We start from the raw sequence: 13,108 nt of genomic DNA on the forward strand, positions 1-13,108 counted from the left end.
TAGAGATATGACAAGTATGCAAAAGAGAAGATGGAGTAGAGAATCCTAGTTAAAAAAATTCAAGAAGGCCAAAGGTACGATAGGGATTGGGCATCCACACCGTTCAATTTCGTTAAAAAACGTGCAATTGAACCGTTGGTGATCGAAACCACTCAGCTTGTTGGGCCACTATGAATGGACAAATGTGAAAAACCCTGATGATCCAACCGTCCAATGGGTTCCACAATGGAAATTTACAATGTGAAATGCCAGTTTCTTTGTTTGAATTATTCATTCGCAATTTCCTGTGACCCATTGATGAGTGGTTCTGATTACAGTGGATGAAGATTGCGGGCAAAATAGAAATTGGTTGGACTTGAAATTCACCTGATAATCCATTGAAGTGAAAATCATCACCATAGCAAAAGGAAGAGCTATGATCCAATAGGAATTCTAAATTAGTGGCTGGTGTACGCACGAGAGAGGTGACACACGCTAGTTGGACGCGGATTAGATACTGACATGTTGAGCAGTGAGACTGGCTACTGAAGTGACGTCACCAAGTTCTGTGGGACCCACCATGATGTATGTGTTGTATCACACCGTTGATCCATTTGGAGACATCAATTTAGGGTATTAGCCAAAGAATGAGTCAAATCCGAAGCTCGAGTGGATCCCACCACAGAAAAGAGTGGGAAGAATGACGCCCACCGTTGAAACCTTCGTAAGGTCCACTGTGATGTTTATCTGTGATACAACATGTTTATAAGTTAAGACAGACATGAAAGAAGGGAAAACACAAATTTCAGCTTGATTGAAAACTTTTGTAGCCCTTAGAAATTTTTAATGGTGGGCGTCACTCTCTCCACTTTTTATTCTGGTGGGATCCACTCGAGCTTTGGACCTGACTAATTCTTTGGCTCATGTCCTAAATTGATACCTCCAAATGGATGAACGGTGTGGATACAACACATACATTATGGTGGGTCCCACATAACTTGGTGACGTCACTTCAGTAGTAAGTTTCGCTACCCAACCTTTCAGTAGCTAATCCGCGCCTAATATGCCCACCCATGATCAAGATCGACCATGGATAGGATCTATCCATTATGGATTAAGACTGTTCTGAAAATAATCGTAATTGGATAATCGCATCAAATACAATTGGATGCCCCACTTCGGTGGATCCCCAGATCTGAATCTCTGTGGGGCCCACCATGATGTATGTGTCTTAAATCCACACCGTCCACTCATTTATCCATTCATTTTAGGTATGTACATAGAAATGGAACAGATCCAAATCTCTGGTGGACCACACCACAGGAAACAGTGGTGATTGAATGCCCACCATTAAAAGCTTATTGGGACCACCGAAATGTTTATTTGCCATCTAACCTGTTGATAAGGTCACAAATACCTGGATGAAAGGACTGCACATATCAGATTGATCCAAAACTTTTGTGGCCCTAGAGATTTTTTTTTTTTTTAATAGTCAATCGCCACTGTTTACTGTGGTGTGGTCCACCTGAGATTTGGATCTGCTGCATTTTTGGGTGTATATGGCAAAACGGATGGACTGCATGGATGTAAGACGCATACATCACAGTGGGCCCCGCAATCAGAGATCCACCAAGCTGCTCAAGGATACAATTAGGGGTGGCAATGGGTCGGGTCGGCCTAGAGGTCAAGGAGTGGGTGAGGGCTTAAGCTAAAGAGTGGCCTATTTGAGTAAATGGGTTGGGTTTGGGTTGAACCCTAATGGATCCGGCCCACCCATACAGGTTATCAATGGGTTAGATCAGATGGTCCAACCTGACCCAAACCCGAAACATAACAATAGAAAATAACATAAATTATATAAACATGATGTAAGATTATATGTCTTCTAATTAGGCTGGCTGGGAATCGCTTTAGCTCCTTATCCCACTCTTAAACTTGAGTTAGGTTATGCCGTATCAAGTTACGTTGGTCAACCAACCCGTTGCCTCATTAATTATTTATTTGAAGAGTTCAGTGTTCAAGTGTTCAGTATGACAAGAAACATGCCTAATAGAGAAAAGTCCGAAGAAAAAAAAGGAATAGTGAAGCTATCTATAGATTTTTATAGGGGGGCAGAGTTTCGAACAACTTTTCAATAATGAAGTGGGCAAGTCTGACGGGAATAGAGCTAAATGGATTGGGTTGGGTCAAGTCACAGGATAATTGGTTGTGGGTCAGGTTTGGGCCAAAATTTTGGTCTATTTAGTAATCACATCGCGCTCCATCTGGCCCCATCACAACTTGAAATTGACCAATTGTTGCCATTAAATAAAATAAAGGGCATCCAGGTGCATACGTACATGCGCATGTATACAGGACGCGTGCGTACATACTCATGCGCATGTATACAGGACGTGTGCGTACATACTCATGCGCATAAGCCTGTGCACATGTCCGCACGCGTTTATTGTCACGCCCCAAACCCGAAAATCGGATTCTTAGGAATCCCGATCGCCAAATCCGGTGTCAACAGCTTCCGTAGTATCCCATTCTCGGCTCCCAGTGCCCATATGATAGGTTTTGATCCTGGGATCCTATAAGGAGAATTTCCCAACGTACATTTATCTCATAAGAAGCATAACCACAAGTTTACCCAAATCACAAAAGAAACATCTTCATCACATATTCACTAATATAAACTTTGAATACAATGCTGAAAGGGAAATACGTATGTCCAAAAATCAAGGCTCCAGAAGACCGCTGCATGCTCCAAGCTCGATACTGCTGCAACGTAACATCACCTGCACGCATCTATTGTGCATACATTTATAAAAAGCTTAGAGGGTGGTGTAAGTGTGTGTACAAGATAAGTGCCAAGTATTCAATATAATGCCATAATTATACAATATCAGAAATACTAGCATGAATCATATGATATCAGAGTAAACAGAAATACTGTAAGTTCATAAAAATATCATCAACCTCATCCAGGATATACAATGAAAAGACATGGTAAGTCAATGTCATGTACAGAGAAAATAATATAAATCGGCTATGTAATGCGGAAACATAATGAACCAAATATCAGATATCGAGAATGCAATATAATGTGCAATTCGGAAGAGCTACTAAAACCATCAGCCTTATCTAGGTCATATGAATACAGAAATATAGTAACCCGAAATGCCATGTGCCGTGGATGTAATGCGATATACAGTGCGAATGGAATGACCATGCTGGAGTGTGAAGCCGGGATGATAGTACGTAGTATCGCAGGCTACGGGGTCCATCACAAGGGACTTCTATCCAAACTAGTCCCATACCTAATTTGGATAGTCAGACTCAATGTGGTAAACTCCTGATCTCAGGTTAGTCGCGCGCCTCAACCGAAATCCTGACCATTGCGAAGGTACATGTAACAAATAGTTGCGCGCCACTAGCCCGAGTGGATAGTGAATGAATGAATGAATGAGTATGCAACTCCTACTCAATAAGTCCACATATCAGTACAGTTCCTCTCTAGAATCATCACCGGGGTCTAGAACACTCTACATGCAAATCACCGCCCACTGACGCATGACCATGCAAGTAGAAGAGACCTCACTATCCGTCTGACCAGTAGTCAGCCAATACCTATACAGCATGTCGATAACGAACCCATTCATGAGCTGGTTAAACTCAGCTTAGCTATGTACCCTACCCTCGGGCTGGTAAGGCCACACCCCCACCCAACCGACCACGACATAGTAGGAGACCTGGCCTCTCGGTATTCGGAACTCGGGCGTTCATATATCCACTCGATCTCGACGTTGGGGCATCCTCTGGTACTAAGAGGGTTTAGGAATTTTCACCCAGGGCCATTTATGGCAGCTCGATACTAGAACAAATTTTCGGTGTCCCGTCTGGCCATCCATGATAGGCTTATAGAGGCTACGACCCTGATGTCGCTAGGGCATATAGTAATTATAATGCAAGATGCATGAGTCATACAATCCAGTCATGCATCAATCCTGCGCATACCGTGCGCTCATGTGAGATAACCTCTGCTTATCAAGGAGTCTCATAACAACCTTCTCAATGACATATGCAATGGTCAACCATATCTCATAACAAACATGCAGATGATGTATATGGGCATGTATCATGATGATATGCTATCACATACTCATAATCAGTATCAATAACTGACATCGACAATCGGCCTCGATAATATAGACATTTAACCAACATTGCTCCCAAGGAATGACCCACATAGAGCCTAACACATAATGGACCCATGGCCTCATAAAAGAACCTAATATATAACACCATGGGCCTCGCTCAAGAGCTTAATATACATCACGATGGCCTTTCACATGGGCCTAACATACATCACAATGGGCTACATGGCTTGCCCCTCAAATGCATCACAATGGGCCTCATCACATAGGCCTCATATACATCACATTGGGCCTTAAACACGGGCTAAATATACATCACAACGGGCCTCAAATATGGGTCGCATATTCATCACATTGGGCCTCAAACACGGGCCGAATGCACATCACAATGGGCCTCAAATTTGGGCCGCATATACATCACATTGGGCCTCAAACATGGGCCGAATGCACATCACAATGAGCCTCAAATTCGAGTCGCATATACATCACATTGAGCCTCAAACACGGGCCGAATGCACATCACAATGAGCCTTAAATACAGGCCGCATATACATCATATTGGGCCTCGTCAATTGGCATCGATAATCGGAATTGACAAATCGGCCTCGACAGTGTGGACATTTAACCAACATTGCCCCCAAGGGGTGACCCACCCACATAGAGCTAAACATATAGTGGGCCCAAAGCCTCGCACAAGGGCCTAATACACATCACAATGGGCCTCAACCAATGGGCTTCAAATACACAATAGGTGGGCCCTACACATGACCCTCAAATATATACGACCAGTGGGCCTCAAATACATCAAATCGGGCCTCACCAAAAGGTGGCCAGCATGGATATGGTACATTTAACATGGTGCGGCCCATTTGGAATATGGAATCCAACTCATAATGGGATCCACGGCCCATACACAATCTAGAAAACGAATGGACAGCATGAGCACAGAACTTATATATGGTGGGGCTCGCAAGGTGGCCCACTGCCCCCAAATGGGTGAATAGTATGAATATAACATATACATCGTAGTGGGCCTCATAAGGCAACCCCATGGTGGGACGCCCCAGCCCAACACACATCTTGATGGGAACCCACCTAATATTTAGACCTGCTATAACTATGTGGGCTCACACTACAAAGCGGCCCATACCACATCAACACCAATGGGCCTCACACCGATGGCCAGAGTGAATTTACAACGCTCATAGAAAGATGGGCCATCTGGTGGGCGGTCAGTCCAACAGGACACTGGACCTACTAGACGGGCTGGATGGAATATAAGGTGAGCTTCATCAGTGGGCCTCATACATCATCAATGGACCCCACCAAATTAGTAGCATGGAGGTACAATACATGCAGCAGATGGGCCACAGCTGGACGGTCAGCCCATGACTTCGTGTGGTGTGGATCACTTGAGACATGGATCAGTCCCATTTCCCTCGCCCATGGCCTAAAATGATATGGAAATTAGATGGATGGTCTGGATGTTACACATACATGGTGTGGGAGCCCCCATGCATTAATAATGGCCCCACAATCAATGGCCAACATGGATTTACAAAACATGCAGCAAGGTGGGCCGTGTGCTGGACGGTCAGCCCACGGCTTCGTATGGTGTGGATCACTTGAGACATGGATCAGTCCCATTTCCCTAGCTCATGGCCTAAAATGATATGGAAATTAGATGGATGGTCTAGATGTTACACATACATGGTGTGGGAGCTCCCATGCATCAAAAATGGCCCCACAATCAATGGCCAACATGGATTTACAACACATGCAGCAAGGTGGGCCGTTTGCTGGACGGTCAGTCCACTTGCTGCTTGCCCTGATATTGATCAACGTGGCCATCTGGTTGCCACTGATCTAAGGTGGGGTCCATGCCAAAAAATGGACGAACGGTGTAGATTACATGTACACATCATGTGGACCCCACTGCCCAGAGGGCCCACTAAAGACAACAGGGAAAAACAGGTGGACGGTTGGGTAGAACACTGCATCACGGGGATGCCAAGGAGGCTCCAGCGGTAGCCATTCCTTCTCCACTATCCAAGAAACGGTGGGGTCCACTGGAGCTATGAATCGGCTGACATTTGTGGCTTCTCGTCAGCCAGGTCACACGTGACCTACTCCCCACGTTGGATAGCAAATGAATATCATGGTGGGCCTCAGGGAGATTCCAACGTCAGGCTGCCCATCACCATTCTTTGTTATTTGGTCCACAGTTGGATGGTTTGGATAAAGCACACCATGGTGCGTCCCATGCTGCTGGATGGTGGGATTATACGATACATACACTCCAGGTAGGCCCCACCCCACATGTACCCCACGTGCAGGGTGGGCCCCACCATCCGACAAAGGGACGGACGGTCCGGGCATAACATATACCTCACGATTAGACCCGTATACTTGCTGACGTCTTTACAGCAGCTACACCAGCCAAACCGTTAACAGAGATGGGTCCCACGTGGGGCCCACCATAACGTTTATTTTCCATTGAATCTGTTCATAGGGTCACAAAGACCTAAACAAAGAAGAAAAAACAAATTTCATAATTATCCAAAACTTCTGGGACTAAAAAAGGGTTTCAATGGCAGACGTTCAATCACATTGTTCCCTGCGATGTGAGCCACCTGAGCACCACATACGGCTGATTTTGGGGGTAATCCATCCTTTAAAGGGGACCCATCAAATGCACGGTGAAGATGTCAGAAATACATCAAGGTGGGACCTGTGGTGGGGCCCACCGTCCCTCTAGTGTCCAGCAGCTGATGCTGGTTGTTGCAGCGTTTGACAACAACAGCGTCAATGCTGTTTAATTTTTTTTTTTTTGGTTTACTTTGTTTTCTTAGAGCCCACATTAGGACAATTCAGTTCGTTGGTTGCATTCTTGGGCTCAAGACAAATCCAATGAGTTTAATATTTAATATATTTAGACGTATCAAAACATCACAGCAGGCCCTAACAATTTACCACTATTAAAATAGCCTTATTGCTGGTGTGGCCTACCAGAGAGTTGGATTGGCTTCATTTTTATCGGCTCAAGGCCTAAAATGAGCTGGAAAATTGAATGGATGGCATGAATTTAATACATACATCAAGGTGGGGTCCACTTCCAGTGGACAGAGGGCTCGCACAAAACATTCATGTCACAGTGGCCCCTCATGCAAGGTATAACATTGTGGGCTCCACCTGGAGTTTGCATCCGCCTCATTACCAGGCCCATGACCTGAGAGGCCTGGATGAACGACGTGGGTCATCAAGGTGGGTCCACGTGTACATGGCCCACCTGATTTGAATCAAGTTGAAATTTGTGTTTTGCCTTCATCCTGGGCCTGTCTAGGACGGACGGCCAGATGGGTTGGATGGTGGAGATTAAACCCATTCATCAAGGTGGGTCACAAGATGGGAAAGAAAGAGATAGAGAGAGAGAGCCGATGGTTGTGGGAGGGGCTCCGCTACTATGGGCTCCTCTTGTATTACAATACATGCATGTGATCAAGGTGGGCCATTTGCCACACATAGGGACCAAGATGGGATCCTCACCATTGATTGGTGGGTCCCACTTGCCCTATGTAAGAAAATGAAAGGATCTATCTAATTAAGAATACCCACCATAGGATCTTATTCTTCTTTTTTCTGCCAAAGCATGCTAGAGCTCCAATGGATGGACTTCAACGGTTGAGATCGATCATGGACGGTGAGATTGGATGGTTGGAAGGTGGGCCACACCTAGCTCTCCCATGGAGCTAGCTTGGACGTTGGGTGCTTGTTTGGAGAATGAGAGAGATAAAAGAGATGAGAGAGATGAAAGATGTGAGTGATGGGTGAGGGATGGGTGAGAGTTGACTTTAAGAATGGGTGTTGTACTTTAGGGATGGGTGTGAGTGATGGTGAGTGATAGGAGTATACTTGACATTTGATGTGATGGATTCTCTTGGGATTTGCAATGCGCGGTGTTTTTCTCGAACTGAACGTGGGCCCACATCTCCTGGCCCGGGTATCGCTTCGGTGCGCGAGACGCAACATCGGAACTACAGTGATGGCGCGGTCGCACAGGTACAAGTTTCAAATCGAGTCGACTCTAATATGCAGGACTCGGCTTAAAATTGCGCGCAAACGTCGAATACAGTTTGATGGTTGCCGAAATTCGACCGGGAGGATCGCGGAGGCATATGGAGTGGTACGGGTTAGAATAAGGGTCTCACATTTATAGTATGCATATTACGCAAGCTAAATTTTTATTCAAAAATTTTGAGTTTAAATAAAAAGTCATAACCTAACGTTGAAAGCGATTTGTAAATTATAAGAGTAAAGCTAGCAAATAAAGAGTCATAACCTAACGTAGAAAGTGATTTGTAAATTATAAGAGTAAAGATGGCCTTGTGTCCTTTTTTCAGGCTTGTATTTAAACATATGTGATCATCCCATCAACAATGATATTAGGACTGAGTTCTTGCAAACTTGTTGTTAGATAGGTAACTGACCCGTGGTGAAATAAGAAAACTAGATTTGAGTCATTGTTTGGACAACCAGCTAGGGAAAAAGTATATAATGGGAAAATATGATACAATGCTACGAGGGGCGGTTTGGATGCCTATAAATGGTTAAGTTATAAATGATTTTAAAGGTTACTCATTTACAACTTGTTTTATTTGGCTTTAAATTGTAAATAATTTACACGTATATGATTGTCTGTGTTTGGATAGCTTGTAAATTGTATTGGTCCGGTAAATAAAGAGTCAATCTTTTCGCTTATAGTAGTTAGGTTGTAAATGAAGAGCTTAGAAATGAAATCCCAACCTTTTGCTTATAAATGAGATGGGGGTAAATGATATAAATCTTTTATAGCCTGTAATCATTTACAAGCTAAAAAAGGTCATCCAAATGTAGGATGTAAAAATCATTTACAACTTGACTCATTTATAGGCATCCAAACAGCCCCAAAAAAAAGAAAAAAAAAAGAGTATGACAATATGTTCTTTTAGCCATGCAATAAAGAAGTGCAGTCGACAAGCAAACAATAAAAAAGGAGAGAGAGAGAGAGAGAGAGAGAGAGAGAGAGAGAGAGAGAGAGAGTCCGCTTCGAGGGAGACATATTCCTAATTCTCGACAATAATGACAAGATTTGAGTTTTATTGGTGATACAGTTTCAAAATGTTGGAATATAGTACTTTCTTATTTCTGATTTTCAGTGCTTCCTCAGGACAATGGACCACTTGTAACTTATTCTCTTAATAAAATAGGGTTGGAAGGTCTTTTCTTTCCAAATCTACAGTTTTCTCAAATTCACTCATACTTGTAGCAATGTATGATCTTCCATTTCTTGAAATCTCTCTAGGCAACAAGCTCATCTCTTCTTATCAAATAAGATCCCACTGTATCTCTCCACCCATACAATCAACAAGTATTCTTACCTAACAAAGTCTCTTCTAAATCATGCAAACAACCAATCAAATCTACCTAACTCATATCATCCTTATTTTATGCCGATCATGATGAGGTATGATGAAAGACCGTTGTAGAAAAATAGCCATACACAATCGATGCAAGTAAAGGAAAACTGCAAAAGAAAATATATAAAGAATCATGCGAAACAAGAGGTATAGGGATTTACGTAGTTCGGCAATTTGTCTAAATGAGGGCAGTAACATACTTCCTTCTTCACTAAAAAAAGAGAGATCAAATAATATAGGATTAATCTATTTTTCACACACTCTCTTTCCGTGATAAAGTCTATTTCAGAAGTAAGTTCCCTCTCTTTCTCTATATATGTATTTTTCCTTGTCCAATTCGGTAATCTATTTAAACTCACTTTATATTCATTAACTAATATGGTTTGTCTGTATTTTACAAGAGATCCCCTGAAGTCTTCAAGCTTGAAGGAATGAATTGCATGCACGGTGCATCTATTAAATCAATCCACCTCTCGCGTTCGTTTATACCATTGGATCGTATTTTCTCTAAAGAAAGAGACATCATTGGAGCCATCGGTGTCATTGAAATTGAAATACTTTTCAGCCCAATTGAGCCAATCTGTGAATCAGCTCCATTAAAACAAGGAAACTCAACCTGGGTGGCTAGATATTTATGCTTCAGGCCCACTTACTTGGGGTCGTTGATGGTCTGGACTGCTTCACGCCAGGCTTGGGTTGGGCCTGGGCCTGAAATTTCATTCTATTTAATTATTGGGCTATGCTCGGGCATTGTATAAGAGCCCATCAACTTGGCCCAGCCCAGTTTATTTAGGATTCAAGGGAACTTTTGTCCTATATCATGCATGATGGGGCACACGTAATGAATAGTCCAGATCTTGTAGAAAAGTGTGTGGCTGAGCTAGTGTTGGGTCAGGCCATGCATAAGCATCACGGGCTGGGCTCAGTTGTGTTTGTTCTGGCCCACTACTGCCCGATCTGGGCTAGGGCCTAGGTTTTACTTTGTTGGTCAGTCTGTATAAAGCTTGGCCTGGCCCAAACAAACTGTTGATAGACATACACAGACTTGACCTAACGATATATACATCATTGCCCAAGTCACCTCGTCGATTCATTAATCCCAACATTTTCTCATATTTTTACTTGATTAACTAGAGTTTTTGCGCTATATTATAATAATAATAATAATAATAATCATCATCATCATCATCATCATATCATCATCATCATGGGACAAGTCCTGAGAGAGAGAGAGAGAGAGAGAGAGAGAGAGAGAGAGAGAGAGAGAGAGAGAGAGAGAGTTTGTACTTGGAGGGACAGGTCCTAATTCTCAAGAGGAGTGATAAGGTTTGGATTTTATTAATGATATTTTTCCAGAAGAAGCACGATGGATGCCATAGCTAGGTACGCTCTTCCAACCACTGAAATCTCTACATGGAATAATTCATCCATGCAAATAAAATCGTACTTTACCTCTCCACAAATGACAACTAAGAGCCATGAAATCAACATAGATTACTACCTAACAAAGCCTCAACTTATATCCACATTTCATGCAACCAAGGTTCCAAATATTAACAATATTGACCATAATATCGCTGGGTCAATGATCTTTAAACCTTTAAGTAATATAGAAAATTCCAGATATATTTGGTGATGCCATCAACATTTTGGTTTTTAGATGGTATAAAAGTTTCCTCGCATTGAACATCCATATCCCCAGTATCGACCTGCTTCATTTGGATCATATTGATCAGGACTGGTCCAACAAGAAAGTGCATTAGGTTGTCCATATTGTTCATGGTCATATTCATATCTATATCCGTAAGTCGTTTGATGTCCGAGTACTCTTATCTCCTCTAACAGCACTAGAAACCACCACCCCAAGATGCTCCTCCCTTGTCTGGTCATATCATGATTCAGTACACTCATAGATCCACCCTCTGATCGGTTAATGCACACGCCTTGAAATTTGTAGATGATTATACCCTCGTATTCAGCAGCACTAGAAGTAGGACTAGCAGATGCATCATCATCATCGTTATCATTCATCTCGGTTTTATTGTTGCTAGTCTTTCCTTGGATAAAATATTCTATAACTCTACCGACTCCTAGACAGCTACACAACCTACTTGCTGCCTCATGCATAATACTAGGCCATGCACATCAACTTCCTTACTGTTCTCTTTTATCCGTTTCTCTCTTTATTCCAACTAAGGTAGAAATGAGTCATCTTCATCATAAAATGTTGTCTAAGTTTATTGGACCAAAGTTGGCTTCCTCAGCCACGTTAACCACACATTTTGAATTTTGTAGTCTTGGCTACATATTGTAGTGCATATAGACGAGTTGATCCAATGTCCTAGCTTGTAATCTATTTATATATTTCAAATGAATGGGTGCAAAATAACTCTAGTTGCTCTCACAACTAAAAGAAGTTGTCAAACTTAACACTTTCACTACTATTATCTTAAGAGCTTCACACTTTCTCCAAAATTTAAGACACTAGCTTTTTATTCCTTCATCTCTTTCAAGTTTCATTGCATTATCTATATTACCTCTCTTGGCATGCTTGTGCACCCCCATAACACGTAACGGGTATCACCCATTCCGTTCTAGCCATTATGTAACCATTTTTGCGCACTTTGTCTGAAACCCTATATTGGTGATCCACCTTTTGAACTAGAAATGTATTAATTAAATATTCCTTACCTATTCCTTACCACCCACGCAATGCAGGTTGGATGGTCCAAACCAAACCGAAATGTAGCCTGTGCAAATTTTATTTTACAGGCTAGCCAATGTGGCTTGTTGATTGATTAGTTCGGATCAATGAGAAACTACATAATTGTAAAATAATTGCATAGTCCACTTCAAGACTAAAGTGCAAGGTGAATTCAAAAGACGATCAATCAAACCTTTTTGATGTTCTTATTATTCAAAAATTTGAGCTATGGATCAATCAAACCTTTTTGTTCTTATTATTCAAGTTTTTGAGAGAGAGAGAGAGAGAGAGAGAGAGAGAGAGAGAGAGAGTTTTTAGGCAGTTTAAAAAATAAAATCCAGCTGCTATAGAGTCCCAACAAATCTTATGTACATCAGGATGTATTCTAGGAAAACTCTGAGAGTGATTCGAGAGAGGTTGTGGGCTACAATGCACAGTAGGCAGGCTACATAGATAGTGAGAGAGTTTGAGCCAACAAAATCTAAGCCCTTCATGGGCTTTTCTGCCTGTAAAAATCTGAGCCGGTTGGTCACCAAACAGCCAAAACTCCAAATTCCCAAAACACTCTTCCTTTTTTTTTTTTGTCTTTACAAAAAAATACCTTCACACATCCTTTGATCCCCACTCTACTAAAACAATTCATTGTCATAATCTAAACCTTATCCCAACTAATTGGGTCAACTAGATGAATCCTATTATGCCATTCTACTCTATCAAGGGCCATAACTTCAAATAGACCGAAGGTTATCAAGTCTTTTCTTACTACCTCTACTGAGGTCTTCCCCTTGCCCTTTTAGAGCCTTCAACTTGTACCAACCCACTCCTCACTG

This window comes from Magnolia sinica, chromosome 9, assembly GCF_029962835.1.
Source record: "Magnolia sinica isolate HGM2019 chromosome 9, MsV1, whole genome shotgun sequence".
NCBI classification, from domain to species: Eukaryota; Viridiplantae; Streptophyta; class Magnoliopsida; order Magnoliales; family Magnoliaceae; genus Magnolia; species Magnolia sinica.